The sequence below is a fragment of the Brassica rapa genome, chromosome A08 (genome assembly GCF_000309985.2).
Source record: "Brassica rapa cultivar Chiifu-401-42 chromosome A08, CAAS_Brap_v3.01, whole genome shotgun sequence".
Lineage (NCBI taxonomy): Eukaryota > Viridiplantae > Streptophyta > Magnoliopsida > Brassicales > Brassicaceae > Brassica > Brassica rapa.
The window spans coordinates 3,323,044-3,344,063 of NC_024802.2; the positions used below are offsets into that span (position 1 = coordinate 3,323,044).

The 21,020-nt window shown below is 29.9% G+C and overlaps 2 long non-coding RNA genes and 1 other non-coding gene across 5 annotated transcripts; 2 read left to right on the forward strand and 1 right to left on the reverse strand.

Moving 5' to 3' along the window:
• Positions 1–540: 540 nt before the first annotated feature.
• LOC103833014 lies at positions 541–3,935 on the reverse strand. 3 transcript variants are annotated; one of them, XR_004450302.1, is made up of 5 exons: positions 3,820–3,935; positions 3,374–3,614; positions 2,209–3,290; positions 1,972–2,076; positions 541–1,599 (listed from the first exon to the last, which is right to left on the reverse strand). It is a non-coding gene; the product is annotated as an uncharacterized LOC103833014 (long non-coding RNA). The 3 variants fall into 3 exon arrangements; XR_004450301.1 differs by having other exon boundaries at positions 1,972–3,290; XR_626084.3 differs by having other exon boundaries at positions 669–2,076; positions 3,820–3,934.
• On the forward strand, positions 2,582–19,142 carry LOC103833015. Its single transcript, XR_626086.3, has 3 exons — positions 2,582–2,693; positions 5,553–17,347; positions 17,429–19,142. It is a non-coding gene; the product is annotated as an uncharacterized LOC103833015 (long non-coding RNA).
• MIR158 (microRNA MIR158) lies at positions 18,638–18,744 on the forward strand. Its single transcript, NR_128631.1, has one exon. It is a non-coding gene; the product is annotated as a microRNA MIR158 (primary transcript).
• Positions 19,143–21,020: the final 1,878 nt, after the last annotated feature.

Here is a 21,020-nt window from a genome sequence, read left to right on the forward strand (position 1 = left end):
GCAACGTAGGGTATTAGGTGTAACTTTATACCGCAATGAGTTTTTGAGTTGCATCATTGCAATCAGCATTAATTGCGTAGCTTCTGTTTGCATATTTATCGGTTGAATGCTTGATATTAGGGATAGTTGATATTGCTCTTTGATATGATTTTTTTGGAATACATATATAAGATTCTGAAACTATATTGTATAAATTAATTGTATATATATATATATATATATATATTTCTATCAGAAGTAGCGGGGTTTTTTTACCACCTAGCAATATTATGGATGTAGTAATTAGTTACTTTGTGTTCTGTATTAATATTATTACTATTATTTTTATTTGTTATGTTACGTACCAGCTATGGGGGGGAAATTTGAAACTGATCCACAGGAGTTGATGAATAAATAGTTAAATACATAGGTATCGTAATTTATTAATATGTTCAATTTTATTTTAATTTTAATTTAAAATGGAAATAAGGATCATAATTGTTTTACAACAATTTTATCTATGTACTTTATTCTTCATTTTATAAATTATAAAATTTTCCAATTTTTATAAAAATTTTAAAATATAATTATTTACTTTCTTTTGATGTTATTTTTGTTTAAATACACCAGTAAGTCACATAGGTTTTTAAATTTTAGAATTAGAGTTAGTAGAGCAAAGTTACTTTCTCTTAGTTAATTTTTTTTTTTCATGTATTATGTTGTTTTCCATATTTTCTTTTAAACTAATAATTTATGTGATATTAAAAAACAACTTATTCATTTTAACTAAAACTATTTTATTGTTGAATAAAATTTCATTTAAAACATATATATTTTTATTGTTGTATCAATAAGGTAGTATGGTTAATTCCACCGATATATTAAAGTATTTGAAGCACATAGAATATGTGATTTGGGCTATGTGTATGTAAACGTTTAGTAGACTTTGCGTTTGTGTCTTTATGATGGTTTCATCAAACCGGGAGTTGGTTTACTTTATTAGCCGACAGAGTCGTTGGTCTACGAAATGTAAATTGCAAAACAGAGGAAAGCGTCTATAAACAGAGTAAAATTTGTAAACCATGTTTTAAATGTAAATTGCAAAACAGAAGAAAGCGTCTATAAACAGAGTAAAATTTGTAATCCATGTTTTCAGTAAGTGTAAGAAACGTCAATAACTCAATGGCTGTATGTCTTGAGTCTATTTTCACACCAAGTATTTCACCTATGACGTCCACATAAAGTATGAGATATATATCACTTTCTTACAAATATAAACAGACCATACTCTTTACACACAGAAGTCCAACAATATAACAGGTACGTGTCAACTGGGAGCAATGTACCTGGAAATTGAGTGTTTGTTTTGGCTAAACCAATCATCTCAGACTGGTTACGAAACCGAAATGCTTCCTCGGGCAAGGGGGATACATGATCAGTTATCTCCTCAAAAGTGGTGTTCTCGTTGAACCTGATCAACAGAGAAGACTCCGTGAGCCGGAAGCTCTGTGCACATCTAGAGACATCAAAACCGGACACGGAAAACATTGTTCTGACAATGAGTCTCTCCCGGTATTGTGGGAGACGGCTTGAACTGATCGTCACTTGCATCATGGTTGCCTGAAACATAGTTAGGAATCTATCAGTGTGAATCAACGGTGTAAATTTTAACAGATTATCAGTACCGACTCTACATAACAGGAAACCAAAATCTTTACCAAACAACCGGATCAATACTAAACCGAAATCTATTTATATATTAACAATCACGTTACAGTCCGCACAGAGTAATAGATGGGACCAGCAAGATTTTATTTTTCTAGCAACAAAATAAAAAAAACTAAGGAAATTTTTAAAAGTAGGACACGGTCAGGTTCACCGAACAATATCAACCACATAGACAGCCTAGTGCTCACAGAGGAATAATAACGGCACTGTTAGTATTAACCCAGAACGATTGATACAAAGAAGAGAACAGGAAAAATCACTCACCTTAACATCCACCATGAGCAAATCCATCCACTTAATCTCCCCACCACACTTAACATTCCTAGCCTCCCAGAATCGAAGCAGTCTGGCCTCTACAACGGATGAGCACTGCCCAGATTTCAGATCGGAAAAAGCACGCGAGTTAGCCATTAACAGAGATGAGCACATAGATATGAATATGACTGAGATGTGTAGAAGAGAGATGTGGATATCGCGATTAGCATAAGAGAGAATTTATACACGATTTCGCCGACGAACAACGCAATCGAAAGGTCTCGTAGTGGGCTTGCGAATTAAGAGGATTTAAGACGGAAAATCACAACACATAGCGTTACAGAAATCTGAATCGTCCCTTTCAACCCGGAAGCGAAGAACACAAAGATGCGCTCCAACCCGGATTAGGGTTCCTACCAAATTCGTTGGTCTATGGGTTTTAAATTCAAAACGTATTACAAAGCCCAAACGGATGCCCGGAGAAAAACGAATTACAAAGTATGTGTTTCATTAAAGCGTGACACGTGTCAGACGCTCGTGAATCGAATTTGTGCGCTGGACGCTGACGTGGATAGGCTGGGAGGGAAGCAAAGCCTTCTTTATATATAAAGATATATACACGAGACTACGACGTAGTATTTTCCTTACATACGACAAATTTTCTAAACTGCTAGTACCATGACAGTCCTGAAATATCAGAGGTCTTATTCAATCTATATATATAAAAAAATGTTTGCCTCCCTCCTATGCCTCCACGTCATTAAGTCAATGATTCTGAGCACAACACGTGTCCTTTCTACAAAAGACTGCGTTTCTATTAATTTGTGCTGGGCTACGTAATGTATGGGCTTTTTAGTTCGATGAAATTAAAAACCAAAATATTGTTTGTAAGTGAGATATTCAGTTGGCCTTACACACCAATGATAGTCTCTTTAGAGTTGGGCCAATATAACCAATAACAGTCTATTTAGAATTGGGCTATAGATTAGATCAAACGAAAGCCCAATTGGTTAAATGAATAGACCGACTCACATCAACTTCATCTCTTTCTGCCGACATTGCCATGGTGTCGATCCATGTTCTTCTATCTCCTCACTCTGAAGACGCAGGGATTTAGTCAATGTTGCCTTTAACACAATCGACCCACTTCTCCCACTTCGTTTCATTCAATGCATCCTTTATTTCCTCAAGGGTCAGGAATCGAGACCTATAAATAAGGGTCTTCGATTCTGTGAAATTCATCAGATCTGCTTCTCAATCCTTTGGCTGCCTCATAGCTTCTCTCGCCGACTTGAACGCGACGTTGTTCCAACACCAAATAGTGTAGTCTGCCATGAACAAACATAAAACGACGACATCAAGCAGCCAAATTGAAGAGCATAGGAGTATAAGAGGTGACATGATGATTTACACGATTGAGCTGAGAAGTACCGACGATTAGTCTCTGAAGCAAAGTGGAAGAAGGGAGGAGACCCAGCCGACACTGCTTCACCGCACTAGCTGAACCACCAAGAATAGACCACGCTGTGCATCACCGGAGAGGAGACCACCATAAGCTTCATACAGAGAGAGAAAGAGAGGTTCCATAGGTTTCACGAAACACAATGGCGTGATGGGGAACATCATCGTGAAACCACATACCGCCGTTAAAACTGCTCATGTGTACAAGAAAAGAAGTCAATGGGAGAGCAAAACGGAAAATAACAGAGTTGAAACCATCAGTCGGGTTCTTAGACATATCTGAAAAAAAATTACAAGAGTAAAATTAACTAAATCAAAGATCGAAACTCAGATCAATATAGGACCCACAAACGAAACAATAATAACCTTAGAGGAATCAAACAGAGAGAGAGAGACCTTTGAGAACAAGAAGCTTGCTTGGTTCTTTGGCATCGCAAGACGCGAGAGAGAGAATGGCCTCCGAAAAAGAGTGAGAGATAGTAGATGAAATGCCGTCAAAGAAAAATGAAATTAGGGTATTCGGTTTATTAATATTTAACTAGAAAACCAATTTTTTTTGGTCAAAATGGAAACCAAATTTAAATAATAAAACTTAAGCGTGAATTAGTGTAACTTCACGTGTTAAACCAAAATTTAAATTTGTAATTTTCTGAAGTTCAGCAGATTTGATTTTGATTCTCCTTTTTCTATGCCTATATCTTCGTACTTACAATATACACAATTAATGCTTACACACAATTTAATTCCCAGAAATTTGTTTCCTATATAATTTGTGTTTGAAATTTTTCTATTTAATTTTATATTTATATTACATTTGAATTTTGTTAAATAAGAAAAGTATAGAATTGAGTTTGAAATAAAATTAAATAACGAAGATGTGTCATATGCTACTATTACAAACAAATGAAAAATTTAAAGGATATTAGGGGTGATTGGTGGACTGTAAGAAGTGACTTTAGCTTTAATTTTCATCTACAACCTTAAATACTATCAATCATGTTTTATCTTAATTTTTAAAGTTACAACCAAAAAACTAAAGCTACAGCAAAAACATACAAAAAATGGTTGTAAAACTTTTATTTTCTAAAGCCTCATTTTTTTAGCTGTAGAAAATTTTTAAAGCTAAATCAAAAAATTCTACAGACTAAATTCTAAGGTAAAGTTTTTACAGTTACAGTCCAACCAATCACCCCTATTGTATCAAACCGAGAAGCCCTCAAATTTTCTATCGTTTGATGGATAAAGAGAAAAAACTTGAATTTAACTAAAATTTTTATCATCAAATATATTTAATGTAAATACATAAAATACAGAAATAAATAGAGCAAGTTAATAAGGAAAAAAAAACAGAAATCAATTTATGTTGTGTTAAAGTCTTATCAAACCTAGGAAACAAAATATAAACTCATGAATTTTCAAAAACTAAATTTTTAGAATTACAAAAATAATTATGGAAAATTAATAAAGTTTTTAAAAAATAAACAAAATCAGTTTGGAAAATGAAAAATAACAAAATAATAAAAAAAAATACTCCCTATGTTTCGGAAAATGCATGTTTTAAAATATTTTAATTACCAATACATTATTTTCCATGATTAACTATTGATCTTTCTTGAACGGAGGGTACATATGTATTTAGTTAGAATATATAATATCACTTAAGAGTGATGAAAATTACTTAAAATAATAATTTAATGGAAATATATAAGTTAAGAAAATACAAAATTTAATAGAAACCATTTACGATATTCACATTTTAATAAAACTCATGTCGAGGACGTCAAAAAAAAAAAACTTATGTCAGAGAAAAAGAGTGAGTAACATATTTTATTTTGGAAATTATGGAAAAGCATAAGTAATAACTATTACATAATCAATATAAATATTTTTCAAAATTAGTTTGAAAAAATAAGATCTAACATTGCTTCATTCAAATAATCGTAACTATTGTATACTTTTACGCTTAATCTTCTAATATTTTATATAAACCAAAATTTCACATAAATAATGAGTAACAAAGAATGTATAACCAGCTTCTTAACACACAAAAAATAAATATCAATACAACTAAACTAACAAATATAAAATCCCGCGCGAAGCGCGGGCCTACCCTAGTTACTTATAAAAAGTTTTTTTATCAATTTTCTAACACCAAAATCTTATTTTTTATTTCTTAACAAATAAAATTAATGAACCTGATTAAATACGTACATCAGGATTAGAAAGGTGCTAATTAAGCACTCCGGATTGCAAAATAGTGATACTTACCAACTCAGATTTATCCACCTGTGTTGTGTTGACAGACGATATAAATATCTAATTCACAGTACAAACAACCAGATCTGTCTAGCATCAGTGGACAAGCTCTATGGGACTAGTCAGTTGGGCTTCCGTCCACCGGATCCCCCCAATTTAAAAAAAAAAATGTATATTTTATTTCAGTTTTGATATTAAATATATTCATATGTAGATTATAATAGCTCACAATCTAATTAGTAACTGAATTTTCTTTTCCTTTTTATTTTATTTGAGTTTAACTTCTTATACATAATTATATATTATTATTTTTTAAATAATTAGAGGTCCCGACAAAGTGAATGTCCCATTGAACTGTTTCAAATAATTGTTCAAAGCTCCAAAATACATTGCTATTTCTAACTGCAAATATTACTATAGAAAACATCCACTTCAGCTCACTTATATTTTCCCTTCTAAATATATAGATACATATATTAGGAGTTTTTCTACATCGTATGCAGAAATAATTATTTTAAATATAATATTATTTTATTTTGAAATATATTTGTGTTTTACATTTTAACCTAATTATTTTTATATTTTATTTTCACCGGTTTGAGAAAATAATTTATAAACTTAATATATGTATTTTTTATATTTGAAATTAAGGTATACGATATATTTAGATAAATATTTATTAAATAAAATATAAATAATATTTTATTATCTTATATAATGTACTTGTAATTTAATTGAAGCTTAATTAAAATTAAATTTCACTCGTAAAATATTATATTATAATAACTTTTAGATTTTTGTATGTTTTACTTAAAATACATTAAACTAGTAAAAATTAAATTAATTTTTAATTAAATTATTGAAAAAAATAATTTAAATAAAAATTTAATCATTAGCTCTTAACAAAAATATATTTGATTTGCATTGTTTTAGTTTTGTATTTGTTAACGTACATCTACAATTAACTTTAATAATATACATATATTTTTATAGCATATGATTTATATGTTTGTGATGTACAAATTAATGTATAACTTTTCTATATTTTTATTTAGTTTAATTTATTATTAAAGTGGTATATACATATTTATTTACTTTAATGATGATGTATGAATAATTAGTAATTAATATATTTTAAAATCATAAAATATTTTTTTTCTCAATTTAGTGGTGATACAAGAAATATTTTCATTACAACATTTTAAAAATCCTGTAAAAATGAATATTTATAAAATAAATTTGTACATGTCACAATTAAGTAATTTCATGTCATATTTTTCAAAAGTCATGTCATACTTTTAAAAGTCATGTCATTTTTTGAGTTGAGAATGAATATAGTGATGAAATATAATCAAATCAATTCACAAATAGTTTGTGGATTGTTTGTTTTAGCTAAATAAATTAAACTGGTAAAACTAAATTCGCTAATTACCTTAATGAATTGATAAATTTAAATAAAATTTTAATAATTTAGCTATCATTTTTATATGATTAGCACCGCTTTAGTTTAGTGTTTGTTAAGGCACACTTTCAATTAATTTAATTATATACATATATATATATATATATATATATACATTTATAGAACATATTATATATATATATATAAGTTGATGTAGAATTTTTTATACCTGTAATTATATTTTGGTTACTTTTTTATTAATGTGAAATATGAGTTATTAGGTATTATCATATTTTAAAAATCTTGCGAGAAAATATATTTGTATAAAGAAAAACTACTTTAATGGAGATATATGAGTCATTACTATCATATTATTATTTGAGAACACCCTTAAATGAAAACGTTATAATTTGATTGGCTTCCTATTTCACAATGGTGACGTGGCTTTTTGATTGGCTCAATGTTAAACCGTTTTTAATTTTGCGTGATTACCTTCTCTAAACTGTTTTCAATTACCGCTTTAAATCAATCTCGGTTTCTCTTTAATATATTCTCTGGTTACGTTATGCTAATCAAACCTCTCTCAGTTAGTATCCTCTAGTCTCGGTTTGGTACCTATATTGAATTGTTTCGAATCATATATTTTAAACCTTATTGTACATACAAAAATAGTTGGTTACAAAACACTACATACTATGTGAATCTACTGTGAAACATATATCTATCTTATTAAAAAAAATTGTGTTGGACTAACCTTTATTTTGTAAGTTTTTAAATTAAATACATTTTTCTACTTAATATTTAAACCTACATTAGATCACTAATATTCATTTCTTTATACTACTACCCTTGTTTCCAAACAATATATTCATTTCTTTAAACTACTATGCATGTTTCCAAACAACACTATAATTAATTTTTTGTCCAAACAATATAAAATATTATATCTCATCTTTTTAATAATTTCTAACAATTTTTTTTCACATTATTTAGATATATTAAATAATTTAAAATTAAAAAATTTATAAAAACCGAAAATAAATAGGACATATTTTTACAGGTTTAAATACTACTAAAACATTTCAACTCAAGTAACGGATTATATTATTTATATTTCCTAAAAAATGGTTATATCATTTATTTAAGTAACATAATAATTCAATAATACCCATTACATAAAGTATATATAAATGTTATACATTGTACAATAAATATAATAACAAAAATAATATTCAAAATATTTAAAATATATGTTATCTAAAGCAAAATACTTAACACTAATTGTTAATAACAAATTTAAACTGATTATAATATAAACCAAATTATTAACAAAATAAAGTACAGAAAACAATTATAATAAAATTAACCAAACAATATAAAAAGGAGTAATATTATCAAGACATATTTATAGTTCTTAATTATTTTATATCAATCATTTTCTCTATCAATATTTTGTAGAAACGTCATAATTTCACAAAATTACAAAGTAATGAACTTAAAATTTTGGATTAAAAGGTGAGAAATTATGAAATTATAAAAATTTAAATCAAATTGGATTAAATATTGGTCATCCATCTGTTCAATTGGTTAGTCTCGAGTTTGTTGATTTATTTTAAAATGTGGATATTTTTAAAAACCTAAATCAAATTATCGGATCACCAGATTAACCGGTTTGACTGCGGGTTTGGTACGAATTTAAAATCACTGATTTAAATATATAACTTAAAAATTAACAAAGTATTTGTTAAGTTATTAGTAAACAAAATCATCATACAATATTCTGCGCTTGCAAAGCGCGGATCAAGATCTAGTGTTTATATTAAATTTGAACATATAAACAGGTTTATGATTTTGGACAGTATCCATTTTATGCTGTTTAGGGTGTAGGGTTTAGAGTTTGGGGTTTCGTGTTCCATGCAAGCCGTATATTATGTCGTCTATATATTTTTTGGTTGACTGATAACACGTATAATTTTAAATTCTGTTTTGATATTGTTTCCAAAAATCAGTCGATTAAATCTTTTAAAGAAGAAAATTCAGCACATACGGAATGATATACACGAATATTCCTATAATGGATTTGAAATTCGTTAAATTTAATTTAAAATTATTAACTGATTCTTTTCGAGTAAGTTTCACCTTCTTAATCTTTCCAATATAATGAATTGGGGTTCTTTCCTAATATAGTACATTTGTTTGTTACAATCAATCAAGATCCTTTTTTTTTTTTTTTTTTTTTTAATCAAGATCCTTTTTCTAATTGCTCTCTGTATTTTATTTCTATTCATTTGTATACTAATCATTCATATCTAATGCATATGAATGCATATGAATAATTTTGATCGTCTACGCTGAATACCAAACAAGTGGAAAGGTAATGGATAATAAAGTGAGTTATTTGGTATGTATATGTTTAATATTTATATGTTTGTTCTATACTGAATGAGAAACATATCAAATAATGCAGTGAGTACTCTTGCTGTTTACTAAATTGACCTTTAACATTGATCTAATTCCCACAATTATTATGTATTCTATCATTCTTGCACTAATCATTCCTTGCTAAAACATATTAATCTTGAGTACGATGGATACGAAATGATTGAGGAGGCAATGGATAATGAAGTTAATACTCTGACTTTCTAATTTATTTCTGTTACTATTTGGTCTAATTCCCTTGGTTATTGTTCATTCTATAATTCATGCACTAAGCATTCCATGCTAACACAGATTAATCTTGAGTACAATGGATACGAAACGAATGAGAAGGAATGGATTATGAAGTTAGTACTCCGCCCTTCTAATTTATTTTTCGTTAATTATTTGTTCTAAATCCCTCAATTATTATGTATTCTATCATTCCTGGATTACTCATTCATTGCTAACGCAGATTAAGCTTGATTACGATGAATACAAAACGAGTGAGAAGGCCATAGATAATGAAGTTAGTTCTCTGACCTTCTAATTTATTTCCGTTAATATTATATCTATCACATCATTCTATCAATTGTCATATTATACATATTTAAATTAACATATTTTATTATCCACAGATTTGTATAATAATATTTGTATATTAATGATTTTTTGATCTAATGCAGAAGAATGTAAAATATTATGAAGAGCAAGCAAATATTGAGCTAACTGATCCTTAAACCTTTTTTTTGCCAAAAAGAGTAAAAAGGAAATGATTCAGCATGTGAGCAAGAAAGATCCATATGTTTTCAAAATTAATGGAGAAACATACAATGTCCTTTCTGAAAACTTATCCAAATATTGCCTACGTATAAAATTCTTGCATCTCTCCAAATTGTCTACTAGGATTTCATATGTTACAATTTATGATTTTCATGTATTTTCCATTGGTATTCTTCCAGTTCTTATTTTTATTTATCATAAAAAGTTACTTGTCGACGATGGTGTGTATTTGGACTACCTTTACTAATAAATCGTTCGTACAAGATCATCATTTTGTAATCTCCATTGATCGTTTATATTATTCGTATAAAAATCTTCATTGGTCTTTCATACAACACAACCAGTATATTTCAATTAAGGGTTAGTTCAATGTAAGGTACAATAGAAATTTTTTATTTTGATTGAGTTAGCCACTTAGTTTGATACTATTTTCATATTTACAACCTATGACACAATATTATCACACACATACAAAAATACTATTAAAATACTATTAAAATTGCTAACTATACTATAAAACTTACCTTCTGATCTAACAGACAGTATAATCATATAGTTTAATTTTAGTGTTTTATGTATTTTTCGTTAATGCTTTTTAAAAAAAAATGATGCTCACTGTAAAAGGATATATTGACTTTCTATATGAAATTTAAAATTTTCCGAACCTATTAAATTAGTTTACTAAATAAATTGATTTTGTTTTTGTAACCGCCAATCATAGTATGATTTGAGAATACAACCGTTATTCGCTCACACATAAGTAACTAATTTGTAACAATATATATTGAAATCCCAAATATACCGGATATACGCAGATTTGTCATATACACTTTCTTAAAGTATTTTACACCTCTTTTAAATATATCTTCTAATAAAAGCTTTTACCTGAGATAATTGCCCTATAAATTAAATCACATTATTTTTTCTTCATAATCATATCAGTCCTTAAACGATCATAAGTATAATATCTTGCTCTATATCATTGTTTCTTTTCAAACGTTTCCATTGAATTTTTTACTCATTTGTGTTTCTTAATTTCTTCAATCTATTGATAATATTTTTTTTTGAAATATTTCTCTTGCAGATGGATCAGAACAACTTCGAAGGCCAAACATGTGACAAGACAACGGATTTAGATGGAAAAATACCCGAAAATTTTATAGGAAATTTTTTTTGGATTTGGCAACGAGAGCTGCAACTTTATTTATCCCATTTGAGGATAAAAGTTGGATAAGTACCTTTCTGAGGATAGACAAGTTAATCTTGTTATCTTTTGGTAACACTAGTATCCTTGTGGATCCATGGTGATTATATGTGTAAATGAGTGATATTAGGCCGACTAATCGACCCCTTTTATGCATTATATTCACAGGAAAAAAACTGCTAAGGCATTGTGGTTATCTTTGGAGAAGAACCATAAAGCAGATGTTATGAGGCGTCAACATTTGCGAATGCAAATTTTTTGCACTTCCAAATCCTGGACTCTAAACCTATTGTTCAAAAAATTGAGCAGTTTCACTCAATATGCTGCGATTTGAGTTCTGATGGTATTTCGCTTTGCAATACTTTTATTGTAAATTGTTTGATCGATAAACTTCCTGCGAGTTTGGTTAATTTCATGATTTATTTACAGCATATTTGAGGTAGGTTAACATCTTTGGAAGATATACTCATTCAGATAAAGTTTGAAGATCTAAACAAGAACCACAAGGAAAATCAATCATGTTCCATTCGTGATGAGAAGTAAAAAGCCAACACGAACACACAGTTCAATAAAAATCGGTGCTAGTGATAAGAAATCTAAAGGAATTTGTTACAAATGTAGAAAACATTACTATGTTTAATACTATTTAAATTTATATTACGCGGTTCCAGTTTGTTTCTATTTCTTTATATTGCCAATTAAGATTTTATTATTTAATAATAATTCTCTCATTTATTGTTTATTTTAAATTAGTGTTTGATCGATAAAATAGAAAGGAATAAATAACAAAGAAATGTTGACCCAATCATACAAAATATGTATTTAGACCGACACGAAATGATCATTCACCCTTAATTTAAATGGTTTTAAATAACATCAAAGAGTACACGAAATAATTGTTCGCCCTTAATTTAAATGTTTTTATTTGATCTTCATCATACTATATATAGGGCCGGTGTAGTCATATTGACTGTAAACTTTCATAAACTTCTTTGTTTTATATTCTACTCGAGACATCTTTGTTTTAGGGCATTCTTCTGTTCCTGAAGTACTATGTTATATTTTTTTTCATCACTCCATTTTGGAGTAAAATATGAAGTTGGGGTTGGAGATGTTCTTTGAAAGCTAATAAGTCTGCTGTTAAGTTGTTATACTATAACCTCTGAAATTTTACAAATGTTTTCAATAATTTTTAAATTATACTTGCCATTTTTAAACCCATTTATATGAATAATTGGTGGTTTTATTCATGTACCCCTGCAGATTGGATTTTTACATTTTCATATTTTAACTTACCTCGTGATTAATTATGTATTTGTAAAATTCGAATCATGTGGGGTTACCATAGTATAGTTATAAAGTGTTTCAATATTTTTATAACTAGTAGTGATGAATATATTTTCAATTTAAACAATTATTGTTTCTATGTTTTTACTGAAATAGTACGAAAACTGATAGAAATATATGTAGATTATTTTGGTGCAATTGGTATGCATACATTCATTTTCTACTCGATTATTCTTAAATTTTTTCCTCTCTTTAAATTAATATAACAATATACGTTCATAAACAATTGGCTTCAATATATAAACAACTAGAATTATTGTCAAGGTTTTGAAAAGGTGATATGTGATTGCCAACTTAAGAAAGGAATGAAGATGCTTCTATCCAATGAAAAGTTTAGTTTCTTCAAATATATGTTAATTAATCATCTATAAATACTAATAATTTTCTTTTTAATTTTTCTAGGGTTACAAAATTATTTTCTTACAAATAATTAAATTAATTTGGCTTGATGTTAAATGGAGTATTTTTGGGGAACTTGGCGCAAGAATTTTATAACGCATGGACCTCATCTTCTATAAGAAAATTATTTGCATCTTAACCTATTGGAAATTTAAATTCCTTCAGAATCAAGCTATTTATTAAAGGGTTTCTTTCAAAAATGACTCAAAATTTCAAGTCAAACACAAAAATAACCTATGATTTTTTTTGAAACTTTGTTTTGTCCTATTCACCCTAGAAATTCTTGTTATTCACGAAAATACCATTACTTTTTTTTTCCGAAAATAATGCTTTCACCTTACCATCACCATCTTCACCATATAGTTACAACTTTGCCATTGACATCAATACTTCAACCACCATAAACTACCAAATTGAGAGTGTCAATGCCCTAAAGTTTCGATTTTTTCTCATCCTTTCTCATTTCCTATCCACACAAACCACATATCATACACTTTTTCTCAAAATTCATCAAAAAAACTGAAGATTTTGATTAAAAATTATGTAAGGTTCATAAGTTCACGATTCTTGGTGATTAACGAGTAGGTAGCTGTTCTGGTGAAGTTCTGGGTAATTGGAGAAACCACGCAAGTCATCTCACGTGTTCAAGGTATACAAGCGCGAACCACATTTTATTTTTCAGATATGTTCGACGAAGAAGAAGTCTTCTTCATCGAGAAGACTTATAAAGAAATCTTCTGGTCAATGCATAGGTTAGTTTTGCAATTGACCTTTTGTGTATGTTTTAATAGAAGACTTCCCTAGAAATCTTCTAACTTTCCTTTGTAAACAAAAAAATTCGAAATTCCAAGAGAAGTTACTTTTAAATTTCGGATAAACATGTTACTTTTAAATTTGACCAAAGTTGGTTAGAAATTTGACTTTTGTAGAAGACTTCCTTAGAAGTCTTCCTGGAGAAAACTTCTACAGAAGTCTTCTGAAAGTCTTCCCTAAGTCTTCTCAATGCTGGAAAATGTCTGCGTGGATTACTTTTGCAATTGAAAAATAATAGTAAAACATTAAATATCAATGAGAAGACTTCTAAAGAAGTCTTTTCGAGTTTAATTATGGGTTTTGGTCAAACCTTTGCCCGCGAGAGAAGACTTCTAGAGAAGTCATCTGACGGAAGACTTCTGAAGAGGTCTTCTCTCGAAAAGTCAAATATAGTCAATTGCAAAAGTAACCCAGCAAACTTCTTGCGACATTGAGAAGACTTCCGGAAGACTTAGAGAAGACTTCTTCTGAAGTATTCTCCATGTAGACTTCCTTAGAAGTCTTCTACAAAACCTCAAAATTATGACCAACTTCGGTCAAATTCAAAAGTAACCTGTTTATCCAAAAAGACTTCTAAGATATATTCTCTGGGAAGTTCGAAAAATTTCAATTTCAAACGTAAGCCAATACAAAGGAAGACTTCCGAAGATATCTTCTGTTGAGTAGACTTCTTAAGAAGTCTTCCTTTGTAAATTTGCAATTGCAAAAATGACCCAAACAGAAGACTTCTTTTGAAGTCTACACAGAGTAGACTTCTTTTAAAGTCTTCCGTGGATGACCTCCAAAGAAGTCTTCTACGTAAATATTTATTAAACTTCAAATTTATCCAAAATTAAAATGAATTTTAATATTTTCTTGCTAATTCATGTTTATTAGTCAATATTGGGACTATTGAGTCGAATTCATAGCTTAGTTGGTGATAATTATGAAGTTACAAACATTGATGTTTAATAATGTTTCTAGCTAAACGAAGAAGTCTTCGTCATAAGTGTTAACTTTCAAAAGTGTTAAGTAACTTAAAGAATATCAAGTCATGTGGTTTAATGTGTCATTTTAGATCACAAGATATAATTTTTAAATTACCTGAATTTTTTTTTAAAAAAGATCAACTTTCACTTAAAATTCAAGTTTGATCTTTTGTGAATTTGACTAAGTTTTTTTTAAGTCTTCTCTATTAGTTTTAGTAAATTTGACTAAGATTTTGTGTTGTTGTGTTTTGTTATGATTGGGTAGAATGGTTCAAAAAAAAATTGTTGTATGTTGTATCAATAACTTCAATAATGTCAAGTATTTTTGGCAAAACATGAACATATTTAGCAAATTCTTTTGATTAACATTTCTTTAAGTTTACAAAAGAATTCACAACTAAATAATGCACATACAAATCATAAAACTGACCTTAAACAAAACTATTATACGTGGAACTAGATATCATTTCTCAAGAAGTCTTCCGAGAGTTTCTGAGTCTGCCAAGAGTCTTCTGAGAGACTTCCAAGAGTCTTCTGATAAATCTTACAAAGTCTAACTCATATCTGAAAAATCTGCATATTCAAACTTTGGAAGACTTCGTGGGACGTCTTCTAGCATAAAATGCATTAGAAGACTTCCCAAGAATTCTTTCGAGAGTCTTCCAAGAGTCCTCTGAGTAGTCTTTCAAAGTCTGATTTAGATCTGAAAATTTTATATATTCAAAAGCATTCAAATAGCTTCAAAACAGAGAAAACTTCAAAATCACTTTTTATGCTTAATAATAAACAAAAAATTGTCACATTAGGTTGAATTTAGAACTTTTTAGAATCCAAAATCTGTACAACTTTGGGCAGAAGACTTCGTGGGAAGTCTTCTACCATAAAATGCATTAGAAGACTTGTCTAGAAGTCTTCCGAGAGTCTTCTGAGAAGTCTTTCAAAGTCAGTCTCAGATCTGGAAAACCTGTAAATTCAAAAACATTCAAATGGCTTCAAAACAAATAAAAACTTCAAAAATATAATTTTATGCTTAAATAATAAGCAAAACAGTCACAATAGGTTGAATTTGCGAAGGTTGAAGAGTTCATGCGATCGCTACTTAACAGTGACCCTTATGTTTGGAGACACTAGGCTATGAAGCCTTTGTAAAACTTGGTGTTCTCTATGTTTTTTTTTGTTGTGTTTTATTTGAATATATTTTTTATGCTTACAAAAACTATAGTGAAATTTAACTCATTATCTTTGTTAAGCCGGATTTCAAATTTTATGTGATTGCATTCATTTACTTTTTGGTTCAAGTTATGTAATCATATAATATGTTATGAATAATAGTCAATTGCTCAAACTTGTACTATAGTGTTGAATTTAGTGAGATAGAAAGATACATAGAGATTGAGAGAGAATTACGTTATACTTATACTCTAATAATAATACCTATACATGCAATATATAAATCATATTAATACCCGAACATGCGTTTGGGCGGTCCGCCTAGTGTTTTACAATTTTTGCCAAAAATAAATGTTTATAAAGAAAAATTGTTTATATAACAATCAGTTGATGTCATGTCATATTTTTATAATTCTTGTCATAATGGTGTATATAACTTACTTCAGAAGATATTATATATATATATATATATATATATAATTTAACATACATTGCTATAAAATTTATATCTATTGTAAATAAATAAATAATAGAAAATCTATTAAAACGGTCTTAGTAGAAATATGTGTATTCTATATTGAAGATTATATATCCGTAAGAAATTCTTTTTTCCTCTCCAAATTCAACCATTCGACTTACTTAGGGCAGCCGCAGTGGTAGTCTTCCAAAGAGGCTCTTATAACCAAAATAATAAAAACATTAGTAAAGGTGGGGAGAAAGTGGGAAATTTAAGAACGCTTTTCAGAGCGATTTTTAAAAGAGTAATTTATATTGCATGACAGTTTTGAGTTTCTTTTTAACAGGATAATGAGTTAACACTACCAAGACAGTTTTTGTGTGAAAAGTCTTAACTTGCTCCTAAAAAAGGTAACCTATGATAAAAAAAAATAGTTAGGGCGTTTTTTGTTTAGTTAGATTTCTGAAATTTAAAACTGGGTGGTGGACCCCCGATGACAAACTAAAGAAGATTAAACTCATTTTAAAATATCGGACGTGTAAAAAAAATTAGTTTTACTTTTGGGAACTTTAACTGAAGAGGAAAAAAGAAACCAAAAAGGCGAGGATGGAGACGAGAGCGACGAGAGCGAAATCAAAAAGTTTACGGTGTTGTTTTACTTAGCAGGATGTCGAGCAGATGGAGCTGGCATGGAAAGGAGAAACCAGACGGTGAGTTTCATGGTTCAATTTTTTTCTTAGATATTGTAGGGTAATGGTTCAAATCTAATTTTTGATTCATATATTTTGCAGAAACGGCAGAGGTTGAGGATGTAAAAAAGGGATTCCGGAGCGGTTATTCGCAACTGACCGGTACCCAAGTGAAAGGGTGAACATGTATTCTACCGTCGATCATCTCTTGGCGGCGAGAGATGCGCTGAACAACATACCGGAGATGGTGAAGCTGATTGGTTCATGATTTGGAAATTTCTTCCAAATTCCTGTTTCGGATTGAATGTGGCGGACGAGCAAAAGGCAGAACACGATTCTGGGGTAAGCTTACTTTTCTTGTGCGGCTGTATAGATATACAAAAATTGTACCGTAAATGTGTACGTAACAAAAAAGTTGTGTACATGCATACTCCGAAACTGGTGTATGCATGTGTGCAAGTACTTGTATGTTATACTGTTGTTTTGGTTTTCTTGAAGTTGCTTGTCAAACCAAAGATGGAGATTTGTGGAAGCCACGAAGAAAGGTGGAGTGTTTGGATTAATATAATGATATGCATAAATGTGTTAAGTGTAAAATAAAATTATTCACAAAAAATGAAAATTACTTATAGATATGATACTAATTAATATTATGTTTATATTCAAATACAAATTATAATAACTTTTAAAATTTCAAAAAAAAAAAAACTTATTTTGAACACCTTTTTTGATGGGGCAATACAAATTTCAAATAATTTCAAATAAAAACTAAACATGTTTTTTTTTTTGTATTACCCCCTCCCCAGAAAAAAACTAAACATGTTTTGCAAGTGAATAGGAAAGAGATCTCCTTAGGGACGAGAATCTAGCCAGCCTTGAGCATTTGCAAGTGTATGCGCTCTTAGACAAGCTTAATACACTACATGGAAGCATACGTTTGATTTCCGACCAATGGATCTATCCAAATTGTCCATCAACCACGTTTACGACCCATTTCTCCACCTCAACCAACATCAACGGAACATTTTGAACCGAGCTCAATGGTTGCAAACTTACATATTATGCCTTTGGAGTTGGTTATAAACTTTAGTCATTTGAATGTTGGGCTTCTGATAAATGGGTTTAACCCATGTTTCTAAATATTTGTGCACACTATATTTCGGGCCGTAGAGATGTCTCTCCCGTTGGCATTCAGCTAGGGTTTCTAAACTATACCCTAGGGAAGCCACCTATATATAATACACACATACACACGATTGCATATTCATCCGCAGAGTTTAGGTTAAGGGCTTTGGTTGCTGGGGAATTATAATAGCACGTTATATCTGTTCTTCTTTGTCTATCGTTTGGAAAAGATTGATGACGCTATCTACACTTTTCCAAATGTAGACAAAGCAAAACCGTGATGACGTCGTAGAGATCTTGTTGATGGTACGAGCTTGTGTTCGTCCATCAATTATCTATTTCTTGTTTTCCCAATGTTAACATCTGACTGCTGATCTTGTTTTTGACTTTAGTTGAACCGTATATTCTCTTGTCGTCTCTCTTCTTTTTCTTTTTGCAGATCAGGATTTTCTGACCACGATTTCTACTGAGAGAAGCAAAAGTACAACTATGAAGTACTGTTCAGTCCGGCTCGAACATGACCGACCAACCGATCTTATCTATATTCTATTATTACAGCAAATAATTCTCATAATACTTGTATCTTTTGAAGACCAACTAATTGTTCTCTTTTTTTGAACTATAGTGAAGAATTATTCGAGAGTAATCAACCGAATAAGTTAAAAGAAAAGTTCGAACAAAAGCTCTGTTGTGAAGTTATTGACCATTTTCTAAATTTAAAATATGTTACATCCATTCGACCTAAGATCTTTTACAAACATATTTTGGTCGATCGAATTCAACTCTGGCTTTTGACAGATTCATAAATTTTCAAGTTTCTCGATTATATCGAAAAACGAGAACGGCAAAACAACTTTGAGTTATTATCCCTTTAGTCAAGAAACACGTTTTGGTATTCTGAACCAATGACTAAGGGAAGTTGGTTTAGCCGTTTGAGGTATTGACTCATCTTGCACTTATGAAGTCTTTGTAAACCAACATAAACTCGTGTTCTTCACATATCGATCCTTAATAATATTAGAGTTTTAACAGACTGAGAGAGAATATGAGCTGTTCTAGTGGATTGCTGTGATAATCAGCCCTGGTGACTATAGGCTTACAAAGAAATGAAGCGTTCTAAGGCGAGGATCGAGGTTAAGGTTGTACAACCAACATTAATTACTTCATGAACCAGATGCAGGATCATATGTCATCGACATGATTATATTTTTTGGTTGAAAACCAGTGAAAGGCTGTAACTTTGTAATTTATCTCTCTCACGGTTAGCTTCCACTTCTTGGTCTCACTTGATCACATCTTTTCCTATGTAGGTTTTAGTCAAAGGTTCCATTATAACATTTCTTTATCTCAAACAACATTTTTCATATTCATTAATAGACAACAAGTAACAGCTTGATTCATAAGAATCTTAGAATGAACATCTGGCAAAAGACCATGATAACAGATATGAAGCTTAGAAATTTAGCTTTGACATAACTAAAATCATTTACATAACCAAAAAACTCTTCCTACCAAAAGCTCCATAAGCAGAAGAATAATACTTTAGCTCCAAATGGTAACCACAAGGAATATAAAGGATAAGAAAAAAGGAATGAAATGGAATAAAATAAAAAGAAAATCTATTCCTCTCCTAATTTGTCAAGAAATAATTGTAATCTTTTATTCTTTTTTTTTACATCGAATGTTGTCTTTTATTCCTTAAAATTAAGGAATCATAGATAACAAATATTATTTGTACTAGTGAATTTGTAAGAAATGCTAAGGAATTAGTTATTCCCACTCATTCCCTTGATCACCATTTGGAACCTATATACCTAAGTTTCTGGCCTTTCTAGATTCGAGATTCGAGATCTAAGAAATGGCCATTATAAAGAACCTGATTCTTTTCTACCTGTGTACTCTCAATATCTCCACATAGGTTGAGCAGAAAACACAACCTTAGATGATGCTGAAACCGTAAAAAAAAAAGATTCTACCTCCTTAACCATCATCTCTTTCTCCGCTTAGCTAGATCTCAGAGAGATTCCCGCGGTCTTTAAACACTTGGAGTTTGCGAGGATGTAAGCCACAAATAGTTTCTCTTCTCTTCTTTTCCTATATCCCTTAAACTGAAAGATCTCAAGATGAGACAACAAGCACACAGGTACAGAACTTGGTTGGTTCCACGAAATTGGGAGATTCCTAGAGCAACCCTTCTGAGAAGCAAGCAATGAGGAAATAATCAATTTTAATATTATCCCATCAGAATAAAAGAAGAGAGTTGGAGGTTCTTAGTTTACAGAGTTTATTATAAAAACTTTTAGATTAGGGGTGTTATAATAATTGTTTTAACATTAATAAGTAAGTATCTCAAACAGGAGTTCTTAGATAAAAAAGTATAATTATTTTAACATTAACTAGATTTTGACCCGCGCTTGGAAAGCGCGGGGTTGTTGGATTATATTATAATACAAAGTTTTATTATAACGAAAAATATAATTTTAAACAGCTATATAATCTACAATTTAGTTTATTTGAGATTTTATATGTACACTTTTACGTAAGTTTCTTTTCGACATGAGAATTATAT